This window comes from Miniopterus natalensis, chromosome 8 (assembly GCF_054644295.1).
Source record: "Miniopterus natalensis isolate mMinNat1 chromosome 8, mMinNat1.hap1, whole genome shotgun sequence".
Classification (NCBI taxonomy): Eukaryota; Metazoa; Chordata; class Mammalia; order Chiroptera; family Miniopteridae; genus Miniopterus; species Miniopterus natalensis.
The window spans coordinates 17,030,695-17,044,629 of record NC_142088.1 but is presented as its reverse complement, the minus strand read 5'-3'; the positions used below and the strand labels follow the sequence as shown (position 1 = coordinate 17,044,629).

General features: G+C 41.3%; 1 pseudogene; it reads left to right on the top strand.

Moving 5' to 3' along the window:
* The first annotated feature begins 10,576 nt into the window (after positions 1-10,576).
* Positions 10,577-11,159, top strand: LOC107524807 (large ribosomal subunit protein uL6 pseudogene; annotated as a pseudogene).
* Positions 11,160-13,935: the final 2,776 nt, after the last annotated feature.

Genomic DNA, 13,935 nt, shown 5'->3' with positions numbered 1-13,935 from the left:
GCTCAACAGCTGCAGGTATTGGAGCCCCAGCTTCTGCGGCCTCTTGAGTGACGACAGAGAAAGTGATCAGAGGAGCAGAGCGTGCTGACTGCGGCGAAGGGCTCTGTAATCACAGCCCGGGATTGCCATTTGGCCGCCGGCGCGGCCCCCGCAGGCACAGGTGCCCTCAACGCTCCCGCACCCAATCAAACCCGCAAAGGCCTTTCATGCCATGGCCCGCACCCAATCAAACCCGCAAAGGCCTTTCGTGGCTTTTCTTGGAAAAGACCAGCGCAACTTCATTCCTTCCCTTCTTTGGCTCACTGTTCCTTCCCCCTTGTTCTGATACATAAACATTCTCTTTTTAGCGAAGGTCCCCGTGCGAGTTTATGAGGAGCTGTTGCAATCGGTGAGCGTGAGGCCGTGTGGCAGGAGGGAGGATGTTTGCACTCCTGCCGAGTGGCTCCCCGGGCTCTGTGAAAAATTGGTAATAATTGTCCCTCCTTCTCTTGTGCAAAACGTAGGGAGCAAGGGTTCCAGAGAGAGAGTTTAAGTACCTGCAGCTGTTGAGATCAATGCAGCAAAGGGGCGCAAAACAACCCTCAGCAAGTCAAAATCAGCACCGTCCGCGCCCGCTTCTTGCTGCTCAAAGATCATCTTGTGTCTTGACAACCCTCATTTTATAAAGGACTTGTATCCACAAGAAAACTATTGATTGTTGACCAAAACAAAAAATAAGCTTGTCTGGTAGCAAAGGTGCACTTTTTCTCTCCTGAACCGCCAGCCTAGCTAATTATTTCTTGAAGGCGTGCCCTGAAAGAAACACTGACTACAGAGGAGCGCCTTCGTCCATCACGGTCAGAGATGCTCGTGTCCCCAAATCACAGCTTCCCACGTAAGGCTTAGAGCCGTTGGCAGCCGTGACGGGGACAGGCAAAGCAGCAGCATGGAGAGAGGAGAGGACTCAAACGCTCAAAATGGGTTATTAAAGGAGAGAAAGAACTTGAAACATGAATGTATTTTATCAGTAAAGATACATTTGAATATCCAGTGTCTAAATGACCATATAGTTTTTTCTAAAATTTAAGGGCATTGAGGAATCTCTTTTGTGGTCTCTCTTCTACCTGCTCTTGGGAGGCCCCGAGAGATGAAACATGGTAGGATTCTGAGGTCTTTAGCATAATAGGAATATTCTGCTAAATGTTTTCTATAACTCTTTACAAATTTTCACACAGAATGCTGCAAATGAAATTTATATGGAATAATTTAATTTGACTGTAACATTTATTTTAATCTCTGCATTCAAGAGGATTTGCATAGAAATTCTTTTTTAAAAAATGTTTCCTAATTAAATTGAACACATAATGTCATATCATTTGCCAGGTTTGATATACTTCTACTCTCGTAATTAAAATATATAGGGAGCTGCAGGGGAAAAATGGGGTGGTTGCAGTTAAAATGTAACAGTTTTTAGAGATTTTTAAAACCAGGAGGCATAAGTATTTAATGTAAATTAGGCTCATACTCTATTCATTGTATCAGAATAAGATGAAGCATAACTGACTTGACTTTTCCAACACTGAGAAGCTCTAGAGCAAAAAAACCACCTTATGCAAAAAATCACCTTGTGCTAAATCTATCATTACCTGCCGTGTGGTACTGCGGGAAGTCCTGTGTGCCTCAGAAGCAACTCACTAACTCCAGTGCCTGGTTGTGTTGAAGTCTGTGGATGTGTGGGGCCCAGGGACTTCTGGATGCAAGCAGATGGCACTTTGTAGACTGACTGTTCAGGGAATGGGCCCTGCCTTAGTCTGTCTGCAAGTTGCTATGCTAGTCTCTCTGGAAGACGGGCTCACAGTGATATTCTCAAAAGCACCTGAAACAGCAGGTTCTTGGGTTACTGTACCCACACTAACCACGTCCATATGATGAAGTTGGTTTTAACCCATGATGGTTTTTATTGACCCATTGATAAATAATTCCAGATTATGCAGCATCTCTTTTTCTCAGTCTGAAACTTAGAGCCGATAGCCAATCATGAGTCACTGGTCCTTGCACAGGTATGTGGAAGGTGCAGCCAGATCTCCTTAATGGATTTTTGTATTCCGGGAACGTAATTATGGTAGACATTCAAATCTAATGGAGCCACAAAATGTTGACTCTAAAAACTGATTGTGGGGAGAAGCGCTTCATCAGAATGATTATGTTCCTGTCCTTTTTAGTTGCAAGCTTCTATCTCCTCTCTTGATCACAGGGATCTCGGCCCAGTTTACACCCGGCCTCCAGGTGTAACTTTGTGCACTCAGGAGGCTGGAGCAATTTGTAGAGGAAACACTGACAAACCCTAACTTTCCCAAATCTTAAATCTATTTTCTCCCCAAGACTGTCATAGATGAATAGAACCATGTTAGCTGTTGTTCTAGCAATCTTATGAGCATTTGTGTACATCTCCTTGTCAGTGAGATTCAATAAGCACGAGCTTATCAGCCTCTGGAAGTTATTTTACCCATGCCTTCATTTATTCTTTCTCCATTTTAGTTTTTTCATGGCCATGTGCTATTCCTTTTGCTTCTTTTTAATTTCTTATTATAGGATATTTCACACAGAATATTCATGTAACGCTATTTTTGACAGAAAGTAGACAATTTAAGAGTATGTAGGTTTTTTGTATATAGCATCTCTGCATCACTTTTCTTTAACCCTTTTATGCCTTAAATTTATTCACTAATTTCACAAATACTTATTGAGTAACTACTTTAAATACCATAGAGCAGTTTTATACTCATGAAACTTATAATTTAGTGGGGAATGCTGAGAGTTGTGTGTGTTTTTTTAAATTATGATAATAGATCTTGATTAATGTTGTAGTAAAGACAGTTTCGGAGCTATAGGAACAGTGCCTGGGGCAGAGCAGGGCAGGCTTCCGCCAGGAAGTGACCTCTAAGCTGAAACCTGAGGGATAAGTAAAAATTTCCCAGATGAAAAAATTGTGGTGTGTTCTGCAGCGTGTACACAGTGGAAACAATAGGCATGAAGACCCCGAGGCAAGGAAAACAGACCCTATTTGAAGAACTGAAGGAAGCTGCGTGTGACTGGAGCATCAGCCTGCAGGGCTGATGGGAGGCGAGGGAAACAGCGCTAAATCGCAGGCGCCTTGTAGGCGGTGCTGAGGAGGGCGAACACTGTTTTAAGGATACAAGGAAGTCGAAGTGTTTTAAGGTAGGAGGTGATATCAGTCCATTTGCATTTGGGGAAAACTTACTTTGACTGTAGAATGGAGAATGGATGAAATAAACCAGGATTGGAGGCAGAAAGGCTACTTAGGAAATATTACAATATTACAGTGATCCAGGAGAGAGAGAGATGGGGGGGGAGGGAGGGAGAGAGAAGAAGAAAAGAGAAGTAGAGAGAGAATCAGAGAGAGAATCAGAGAGAGAGAATCGCATGGTGTGTTTGGATGAGTGAGGGGTGGTCGGATTCAGAGCTCCATGCCCCAGCAGCCTGGGCAAACAGGTGAGACATCACCTGATGTTTCTTGGTGCTAAGTAACCCAGGAATTAGAGCAGGTTTGTGATTGAACATGGTAAGTTTTGTTTTAGGCATACGAGTTTCAGGTGTCCGTGAGAGGCAGAACAGAAATGGTATCGAGCTAGTGGAGCCAGTCTTCTTGGGTTTGAATCCAGGCTCTGACACTCAGAAGCTGTGTGATTTTGAATAGGTTATTTAAATTTGTCATACCTCCGTTTCCTCTGTAAAATGAAAATAATAATACCTACTTTGGGGTTGCTGTGAAGGTTGGACAGAAAATGTAAATTAGGCCCCTGGAATAGTGCTGGGTACAGAGTAAGTGCTAAGCGTTAGCCGTTGCTGCTGTTGTATTGTTATGAAACATCCAAATAGAGATGTCTAGAAGGCAATTGTATATTCATTTTCAAAGATAGGAAAAGGATCAGTTATCATGAAGTGCATATCTTACTGAATATCTACTATGCTCTGGGGGAAAAAATGAGCCCTAAAAAGGGACATTCTAATAGTCATTTTTGACCTCTTAGCACTGTAAAAGTGAAATTGATACACCGTTAAAATGTTTAAAAACCCCTGAATAAAATATATTCTAGGAAGACAAAATTGGAAATTGTTATTTCTCTTGGTTGATATATTAAAAAATGTATTTCAGCACCATGCTTTACTACTTGGACTATGATAGCAAGTTTTAATGTTCTGTAAGATAAGATTAACCTAATTTAAAATAACTTTGATATGTCCATCAGAAATAGTATAATTATATTGGAAAAAACTATAAAATTACAAGGAGTAATTTCATTGCACGAATTTGAATTTCTGGAATGGACTCAGTGACAGCCTGGCAGACAGTTTCTCTGCATGATGGGGTTGGATATTATATTTCTTCAAGCCATGACATGCTATGATTTTCTGGGCAGTATGGTTGCTTTGATTTGAAGGTTTTGATTATGGTAGAGGTGGTCCCAAATGAGCCCAAATGTAATTTAGATTTTTATGGGAAGGAGTGATGGCACATTGTAGTTGGTGGTCAGACGGTATTTATTGGCATGAGTTGACTAGCAGGGCGGCTATTGCTTTAGGCTGGTGAGTAATAGTAATGTTATTAATGATAGCGATCCCATTCTGAGCTCTTACTCTGTGTCCTGTGCTATGCTAGCATTTAAGTTATGGGATCTCACTTGAATGCTCACATTCCTAATTTACACATGTGGAGAGGGAACGTGACTGCCCAGGGTCATACAGAGAGGTGAAGAGAGGGCGTGTAAGAGAAGAGGGGGGTCTTGGAGGAGATGAAGCTGTAGAGGAGACAGTGAACCAGAGCAAGGGGGGGTCAGAGGAGTTGGGAGAGGAGGGAAGGAGGGATGGACAAACAGGGAAAGGAAGAGCTGGATGCTGCCCGAATACCTTTTTGGTCCCGAGAACTGATTTTTGGATCCTCAATGAAAACATGAGTTAGTCATAAGCTCTGAGAGCTGGTGGCGTTCAGTGGGCCCAGACAATCATGAAGCCTCCCCGGACAGCAGCCAGCTTGAATGGGCTCATTCCTGAGTACGCTGGAGAGGCACTGTTAGGGGCCATTTACAGGGAACAGTCGGTGCTTATTTGCTGGATCCTGATAGGTAAGTAAAATCTGCTTATAATTGTGAAATGACTTTTTAGGGCCTGGGGACTTTAGGATTATGTGATGATAGAAGCAGAATGCCAGGGAGAGCCAGATATCATACTCTGTGAAGTTATCTATTGCTGCATAAGAAACTACCCCAAGCCCTGGCCAGTAGCTCAGTTGGTTAGAAAGTCATCTCGATAGGCCAAGGTTGTGGGTTTGATCCTCTGTCAGGACACACACAAGAATCAACCAATGAATGCACAAATAAGTGGGACAACAAATCAATGTTTCTCTCTCTCTCTCTCAAGTCAATAAATAAGTTAAAAACAACAGCAACAACAAACTACCCCCAAAATTTAGTGGCTTAAAACTACATTATTGTAGTCCATAATTGTGTAGGTTAAAAATTGGAACCAGACTTGGCGGTATAACTCTCCTGCTTTTGTGACATTGGTTAAGGTCGTTTTGTGTACTTAGCTGGTAGTTGGGCTGGTTTTGAAGGACCAGATGGCTTCACTCCCATGTGTAGTGGGAAGGATGAGTGGAAGAATGAACCCAGCTGAGACTGTTGACCAGAGTGTCTACATTTAGCCTCTCCAATATGGTGGTCTCAGTGCTATTAAACTTCTTAAATGGCAGGTGGCTCCCTCCAGGGTAAGCGTTTTGAAAGACCTAAGTGGAAGCTGCAAGTCTTATGGCCTATCCTTGGGATTCCCAGAAGGTCACTTCCTCTGCATTGACATTGGTCAAACACATCAATAAAGCCAGCTCAGATTCAATGAGAGAAGAATTAAACTCCCCTTCACAATCAGGAGTAACAAAGAATTTGCAGACTTATTTAATTAATCATGCCCCCCTAACTTTAATTAGATAATTTGTAAATCATTTCAATTAATCCAAAAGTCTGAAGATTTCCATGCACAGTAACCATCACAGCTGTAAACGCCATTCACAGTGCAATTCTCGTCAGCGGCATGTGAACAAGTTTCTTATGTGAAGACATACCTATGTCTCCCACAGCACAAAAATGATATTTTACTGTTGAAGTCTAGGCGGTACTTTAAAGATCTGTAATAATAGTAATTTTGACTGATTCAAGAGCAAAAAAATCTTTGCTAGGAAGACCTATCTGGATTAGGTTTAGAAAAGAGACTGGAAGCTCTGAAGCAGCTGCTTAGCTAGAACTAGGAGCAGGCTGTGCACGTTTGACAGCAACTATTACTTTGGACGTAATCTACCAAAGAGGCCCCTGCATATAATATTACGTATATAGGACTTTACGTGTTGATCACAGTGCTTTGCAACAGTAAGCATGTGACAGACTTTAAAGAAACAAGTGCACATGCACGTGGGCACCCTTTCCCACCCTCTAGGCAAGTGAGAGCACTGGAGCATAGTGATTAAAACCAGGGTTTCCTGGGCTTGAAGTCTGTCTCCACAGTGACCTGCTGCATGACTCTGGACAAGCTATCTAAACTCCTTGTGCTTCAGTTTCCTCACTGGTAAAGAGGAGGCAGTGATCGTACCTTGTTTATGAATTGTAGTACAGGTAAATAAAATAATCCATGTAGATTGCCATAGAAAAGTACCTGGCACATAGCAAAAATTCGATAAATGTTGGTTCTTATAATTACTTTTTAAGAATAAAACGGCTGGTTTCTGGGGACAGCTTAATCCTCTGTGGATAGAAAGGTCATCAAATCCATGATGTCCTTGTTAATGCATTTTCAAGGGATGAAGTTCTCACTCTACAACAATTGACCCACTATGGAATCTGAAAAAATCAGAATGAATTTTGAAATCTCTTGCCCTGTTTGCACTCTCAAGCACAGAGTTTCCAAAAAATAAAAAAAAATCATCAATGTAGAGACAGATATCCAGCTGTTCATAGATAAGGAAATACTTCTTTTAACAGATAATACAGGTAGAAGGCCCCTAAGGTACAGAAAATGCCAATTATATAAAGACACATCTAAGAAGTTAGTTCTTAACTAATAGTTTCCCAAAATATAGGAACTAAGCTGAAATCAATGGGTGTATTTGATATACCACTACAAAGCAATGTTATACCAAATCTACTTAACTGAAAATAAAATGATATTTTAAAAAATTAACTGTTGGAAAAAATAGCCTCAACAAATTTAACTCACTAGCTACAACCAAGAAAAATCCTATTAACCATAATTGGTGGGTTCTTCTTTTTTTAAGAATCCATAATTAAATTTTATTGTCTTGTAAGTGATTTGGATTAATTGCATCCATAATAGACTGGTGCTCATTCTCCACTTTAAGGGGGGAAATGGCAGTTTCATAGAATGCAGTCATTTATTGCAATCCTCAAGCATTTTGTTTCCTGCCAAGGCAAATCTGCTGTAAAGCTCCAGTTCCTCTTAGGATTTACTGAAAAGTGACAGGTGTTGATACACTGGTATCTTTCTCAACAGATCCGAATGAGCTAAACAAAATGACTTCTCTACCCATTTAGGCAGAAAAATAAATGGGGACACCAGCTAATGAGGGAATGTAAAGTTAGATGGACTCAAAGCTTTCCAAGCTGTTGGCAGCTGGAATCAAAAAAGGACTCATGCCGACAGTTGCTCATGTTTATTGCTGAACATGAAATTAGAAAGATGCTTCATCTTCCCCACAGGTGCAAGAACATATAGTTATTAATTACAGCAAAACACATTTATTGACAACCCCAAGCCTACAAAATCTCACACTCAGCAAATGGCTTTCAAAGTTCACCCAAGAAAACACTTTAGAATCAATACAAAAGCATCACATAGTTGATGAATCTCTGTCTAGTAAAATTCTGTATCCTGAAAGCAGGGCATAGACTGTCTCTTAATATTTATGGAGTTGAACAGCATCAATACTTTCTTTGTTCTTGTAGTAAACCTATTAGACAACAAATTCCCTAATTTCCAGTTGCTTTTATAGGTATGATTCCAGGATATTAGGAAGACTGAATTGATTTGTTTTTCAGAGGTTTTAAAATCAATATTATCCCTTCATTGAGCGGTTTGTTTGTTCACTACTTTAATAAAGGTCTATGGAATCCTATTATGTGCCAGGTACTATTCTAGGTGCTTTGGAGAACATATATACATACATAGGGACTTAAAAATCTTGTGGAATCTATATTATGAAACAACTAAAGTATAATAAAGCATATGATTGAATGCTGAATTGTAAGCAGTGGACTTTAAGAGCTACTTTAGTTCTAAGGAGGGTAGACACTTAAAGGATTTTCAGGGAAGGGGATCCTAGGCTAAGCTGTCTACAGACACTGAATGACATGCATATTTTATATATTTGTTCTTTTTTATCCAACTCATTTCATTCTAAATAGGATTTGAGACAACTTGCAGAAATGCACACAGTGCAATATGTTAAGATAAAATAAAATAAAGAGATGGATAAAAATGATACTAGGCAATAATTCTAGGGGTGAGTTCAGGATTCCAAGTGTGCACCCTAAATTTCTGTCTGGCTTTTGGAGATGGGTCTCAGGTTTGGTCCTGTGTTTTTTTGTTAGCCAAGGATAGAAATAAGATAGGAGAGATCTATGATCCCAGGTCAAAGCACACAATTGCTAGTTGATCTTGTATATAAATACACAAGATAAATGTCCCCTATAAATCCTTTAGAGGAATACTGAAAGATATAGTGAATTCAATCCTCAAAATTTTATTATAATGTAAAAGCTAGTTTTTATGGCTGCTTATGCCTCAATGTACGCTACTACTCTGATACTCTAGCTTTATTTATTTATTTAAGAACTATTTAAAACATTTATTGAGCACTTAGTATATGCTGGACACTGTTCTAGGCATTGGAGATAGACTGGGGACATACCACTTGGAAAATAAGTGATAAACAAAAATATCACGAAGTTCATTTTAATAGTGATAATTGTTATGAAAGTGACACAACAGGAATTAGTGATGGAGAGAAACTAAGAGACCGAGGAAGGCCTCTTTGAAAGATGATAACTGAAGTACATTTAAATGATTAGCAGGACGCAGTCATGACAAGCTTAGGAGGAAAGCTATTACGAGGCACAGAGAACAACAGTCTTGGCGAGGGAAAAACAACCTTGGTGGGTTGGAGAGATAACAAGAACGCTGGCGTGGGTGGACCATAGTGAATGAGAGACGGAGGCGTGCTAATCTGTGGAAAGACATGTGGATTTTCTTCGAAGGGCAATGGGAAACAGGTTATATGATTGGGAATATCTAGAAAAATAGGCGATTGAAATCCTCTTGGAGCTTAATTTCTCATCCAACAATTGTAAAGAATGGAATATCAGACGATTTGAAAATACCTTCTTTGGCACACCTTGTAAGTCAGAAATTCAGTTTAGGTCAGGGCTGTTCCTCACTTCTAATGGTTATCTGAATTTAGGTGGAATATTTGACAAGCCACATGATTCCAAAGCAATTTACTGTCAGGCCCATTCCAACAAACGAACAAAGGGGCACTCGAGTTTCCAAAATTGTATGCCAGAGAACTGTATAACATGGTCATAATAATTTGAGTCTGAAAAATAAGTGAAAGCAGGTGCTCCCAATTGTTTGTGGTAGTCGTAAACACACCAATAAGGCAAAAACAGAACGCCTGATATTAATCACAGGCATTTTCTGGTATACCTCCAAGATAAACTGGTTACAAAAATATACCCCTAGGTAACTAAATGAATTGACCTATGATATAAAGTTGTTACCTATAAGCCAATTAAGCTTTGGAAGTCAGCCAAATGATTATTAAAGCTTTTGAGTAGGTGTTATTAAGCCATACTTTCTGACAGTAATTAGGTGACAGGATCGGTTATCCACTGAGGCCGCTCTTAGCTGATGACAGTAAACCCCATGATCAGCATATTCAGGGATCCTTCCTTACACCCCCACCCTGCCCTTTTTTGGTCTTCTCCTTAGGATAGAGAGAGAAAACTGATTTTTCTCACCAGTCAAGTCAGCCAATAAACAAGAAGTGCTCCCTGTAACCTGAGTTCTTGGGCCTTCTTGATAGAAAGGGCTGCCTTGGGAGTAAGAGAAAATTATTCTAGGCTAGCTAAATGTTTTCAGCAAATAAGCAGATTCAAGCTATCGACAGCCTCACCAAGCCAGCTGAGAGGACGGTAAGGCCAGGCAACAATACAACTTTAGATTATATCACAAGAACGATGGGAGGGTATCATGATTTTTAAAAATTGATTGATTTACGGTCAGTAATTTATGCACATGGTGCAAAATTCAAAATGTAAACAGAGCATATGATGAAAAAGTATGTCATCCTCCCAAAACTGTCACTTCTCCAGATCAGCTATTCTTAAGAAAATATTCAGAGATACACAAACATGCCACAACACACTTTTTAAAATACCAGTTAAAACATACTGTCCTTCTCCTTGCTTTTTTTCACTTAAGAATATATTTTATTTTTGCCGCATCTACTGCGAGGATGAAGAGCATTCTCAGCAATCAGACTGTTGACAACCCAGAAAATGTCGAGCTGGCTCTCAGGGGATGCACGGTTATTGTGAAGTGCACCAGAGGCATCCTGCAGGGGGACTTCAGTCACATCCACGTAGAACTCAGTCTCCTTGAAAAAAAAAGAAGAGGCTCCTGTTGACAAATGCTGGGGAAATAGAAAGGAACTGGCCACCGTTCGCACTATCTGCAGCCGTGTGCAGAACGTGATCAAGGGTGTGACCCTGGGCTTCCCTTACAAGACGAGGCCTGTGGACGCTCACCTTCCCACCGACATCGTCACTCAGGAGAATCGTTCTCTTGTTGGAATCAGAAATTTCTTAGGTGAAAAATGTATCCTCAGGGTTCGAATGAGGTCAGGTGTTGCTTGTTCGGTATCTCAAGCCCAGAAAGATGAGTTGATTCTTAAAGGAAACAACATTGAAATTGTGTTAAATTTAGCTGCTTCGATTCAGCAAGCCACAACAGTTAAAAACAAGGATATCAGAGAATTTTTGGATGGTATCTATGTTTCTGAAAAAGGTACAGTTCAGGGGCTGATGAGTCAGATCTAAGTTGTCCAGCTGCAGAAACAGCAAGATGCCTAATGATTCCACAGACTTATTTGAGATACTTTAAAGATACAATAAAAGCCATGTATTAAAAAAAAGAATGTATTTTAGATATTTGTTCCATATCCATACGTTGAGAGTTACCCCATTCTTTTTAATGATTTCATAAAATACTAAACAAGCTATATTATGATTAACAATTTTTTATTAATGAACTTATAGGTTATTTTTAATAGTTTACTATTACAAACAGTATGGTAATGATATCCTTGTACATGTGTGGGTATAGGATGTGTCAATAGTGAATGTGAATTTTTATTTTTGATAGATATAAACAAATTTCTCTCTGTAACAGATTTTATTTGTATCAGTTAGCCTTTGCTGTGTAACAAACCATCCTTCATATCAATGGGTAAAAGAATGGTCATTTATTAATTAAAGATTCTGTAGGTTGACATTTGGGACAATTGGGATTGATTATGTAGTCATTTGCCTCAGTTTACACTTCAAATTCAGTGTAAATGCTTTTTATTGGCAGATGAAATTATTTTATTTCACAGTTGTCTTTATTTTTTAATTTTTACTTTTTTAAAATTTATCTTTATTGTTGAAAGTATTACAGGTGTCCCATTTTTCCCCCAATTGACCCCCTCCACCTCACTCCCACCCCCTCCCCAGGCCTTCACCCCATTATTGACTGTGTCCATGGGTTATGCTTATATGCATATAACTTCTTTGGTTAATCTCTTCCCACCCTCCACCCCCTTCCCTCTTTCCTCTGAAATATGATCGCCTGCTGCCTGTGTCAATGTCTCTGGATCTATTTAGCTTGTCAGATTGTTTTGTCCATTAGCTTCTTCTTAAAGAAGACCTTTCAACTTTTCCTGTAGTGCTCGTCTGGTGGTGATGAACTCCTTTAGCTTTTCTTTGTGTGAGAAGCTCTTTATCTGACTTTCAGTTCTAAATGATAGCTTTGCTGGGTAGAGCGATCTTGGTTGTAGTTCCATGTTTTTCACCACTTTGAATATTTCTTGCCACTCCCTTCTGGCCTGCAAAGTTTCTGCTGAGAAATCAGCTGACAGTCGTATGGGGGCACCCTTGTAGGTAACTAATTGCTTTTCTCTTGCTGCTTTTAAGATTCTCTCTTTGTCTTTAACCTTTGGCATTTTAATTATGATGTGTCTTGCTGTGGGCCTCTTTGGGTTCCTCTTGTTTGGGACCCTCTGTGCTTCCTGGACTTGTAAGTCTATTTCTTTCCCCAGGTAGGGGAAGTTTTCTGTAATTATTTTTTCAAATAGGTTTTCAATTTCTTGCTCTCTTTCTTTTCCTTCTGGCATCCCAATAATATAAATGTTGGGCTTCTTGAAATTGTCCCAGAGGCTCTTTATACTATCTTCATATTCTATATTCTTTTTGCTCTTCTGATTGGATGATTTTTTCCCCCCTCATGTTCCAAATTGCTGATTTGATTCTCAGCGTCCTCTACTCTACTGTTGATTCCCTGTAAATTATTCTTCATTTCAGTTCCTGTAGCCTTCACTTCAAATTAGTACTTTATTATGTCATTGACTTTCTCAGTTGTTTTTGTAATACTCTTACTAATCTGCTTGAGCATCCTGAACTCTGTTAGTTTGCTTGGATCTATTTCATTTAGTTCCTCTTCTAGAGGTTTCTTCTGTTCTTTCCTTTGTGACATGTTTCTTGGCCTCCACATTTTGGCTGCTTCCAGGTGTTTGTTTCTATGTATTAGGTAGAGCTGCTATGTCTCCTGGAATTGGTAGAGTGGCTTTGTGTAGTAGGTGTCCTGTAGGGTCCAGTGGCTCAGCCTCCCCAGTCACCTGGGCTGGGCCTTTTAGGTGCTCCCCTGTGCGGGCTGTGTGCACTGTCCTGTTGTAGTTGAGCCTTGGTTGCTGTTGGCTCCCTGGGAGGAATTGACCCCCAGGCCAATTGGCTGTGAGGACCAGCTGCAACTGCAGCCAAAGAGATGCTGTGGTGGAGACACCTCTATGGAGCAGGATTTACTTCAGTGGAGCTTTGGTGTTCACCAAGTGCGCCCCTTGAGTGTGTCACTCGTGGATGTGGTAGGGTTGTAATCCAGCGTGGTCGAGTCTGACCACCAGGTGCACTGTCTCTGGGGCCTCCCGGGAGGTGCAAAGTCAATCTGTGCCAGTGCCTTGCCCAGGGCCACCCAGCACAAGCTACACAGCAAACCGTATGTGGCTGCTACTCGTGCTGGGCTTGGCGTTGTCCAGGAGAGGCCAAGCTGTGAGCCAATGCAGCTGCCGCTAGTGCCAGGCCTGGGGCCGCTTATCAAGTTGTATGGGGCCCGCTGCTGCTTGTTTGAGAGATTTTAGGAAAGTCCTAAGCAGGAGGCTGGAGAGGCCACTTGCACAGGAAAGCCCCTGGAAATGGCCCGGATGAGCCTGCAGGTGGGGAGGGGCAGGGCCTCCGGGAATCACGGGGCGGGGCCAAAGGTGTGAGTCAGGTGCTGAGGATTCAAATATGGTGCCTGTCTGTGGGCTGTGTGTGGGGAGGACTCGTCTAAGGAGCCATGGCCTCCGCCAGCCCTTCTGCCTGGGAGGAAGCTGCCCCTCCGCCTCTCGCCCGGATCTCAGGCAGGTTAGTTCCTCCCCGAGTGTCCTGGGTCCTCTCAGGCTGCTGCCCGGCGCTGGGCTCAGAGGGAGCGTCCGAGTGAGTCCGTGCTGGGCCCTTTAGAGGAGCTGCTGGGGCTCCCGCAGCTCTGCGACCCTCAGGGACAGTCCCGGCTGGTTTCACAGCC